Source organism: Mercenaria mercenaria, chromosome 3 (assembly GCF_021730395.1).
Source record: "Mercenaria mercenaria strain notata chromosome 3, MADL_Memer_1, whole genome shotgun sequence".
Classification (NCBI taxonomy): Eukaryota; Metazoa; Mollusca; class Bivalvia; order Venerida; family Veneridae; genus Mercenaria; species Mercenaria mercenaria.
In genome coordinates, this window is record NC_069363.1 from 67,917,379 (window position 1) to 67,918,860 (window position 1,482).

Sequence of the window (1,482 nt, forward strand, 5' to 3'; positions counted from 1 at the left end):
AAATGGACTCCAATTCGCGAAATGGACTTTACGTCTACGAAATGGACATTTTTTATTTAAATTACGGTTTTAGTTTCAATGAATTTTATGACAGGTTATTTTATAGTTTTCATTCCTCTGACGGGACAGCGACAGTCAAAATGTATCACGTTGTCCCAAAACGTCCTATTATTTGGACTAGACGTTTTCATGCAAAAACTTATACAAAATGGACTTTTAGATTTTAATTTAGGCATTAAATTCAAACATATATGTAATTTCTTAAAAATATATATTAGATAAGAGATAAACCTTTATGGGTCGGGGTAAATACTCCGGGACACCCCGGGATACCCTGGGACACCGCGGGATACCTGAATTTTCATTGAAAGCTTTGAATTTAAGGATGTAGGAGCGAATTTTTTCTAACGGTCAGAATTTTTTCATGCTCTGTGAGCTTGAAGAACATTAGTTTCTAAGACAAACAAGAGAAGAAAAAACACAGGTCACCGAACTCGTTTTATTTTTATAGGGCATTTTCTTCACCCAGTGTTTGAGCATTTCTGAAATTTTGTAAAACTGTAAAAATGGTGGTGTGTTATAAAACATATAATATCTCATTTAATGTTAAAGGGATTTCATGTCTTACAGGTTAATATGAATACAAGGTGATATCAGTATTATATAAGCATAAATGTCACGAACAAATCTCTTTCATTTTTACATGTTGGCATAATTACTCCACACACTTTATTTTCAATGGAAAAAATGTTTTTAGATCTGCAAAAAAAATTCTGACGGTAAGATTTTCAAAATATTTCGCAGCTTTAATGACATACAAAAATGCTTTAAAACGGACAGAAAAAAATGTTGGGGTCACCGTGCATCTAAGAAATTTATTAAGAAAAAACTGTTAAAAACTGGTGAATTTTGACATTTTTTGTTCTTTTTGTTTAAATCTATATTTTCTAGATAAAATAAAGTGCTATCTTGAAGAGTTTTATTTCAGTTATAGCTTATCGTTATATGTATCATTCAGGAAAATATCAAAACCAAACCTAATCTACTTTCATAGATATTTGAAATTACCTACCCCTACCCCATTGTAAATCTTACATCAAATTTAGGCAAATGCCAGCCAAAAATAAGGGTGAAAAAATTTTTTTCGAAAAAAGTAGAATCTATTTTGTTAAATGGTACATTATTAGCCATATTTTAATTATTTAACGTTAATTTTTTGCAAAACTTTTGTTAGAATGCAATATTCGAAGAAACGTTTTTTCAAAATGGCGGATATTCTGAAAAAAAAACGCTCGTACATCCTTAACTGTTTTTGTTGCATTTTTTTTCCATATTTAGCAATAAATTGGGCGTGAATATAGGTGTATCCTAAGTAGCAGACTCGTAATACGAACCCCGGGACGCTTGATTCATCCAAGAATCGCATACTACATAATAGTGACGTACCATGAGCATGGTATCAGAGGCTGCACCCTTGAATGG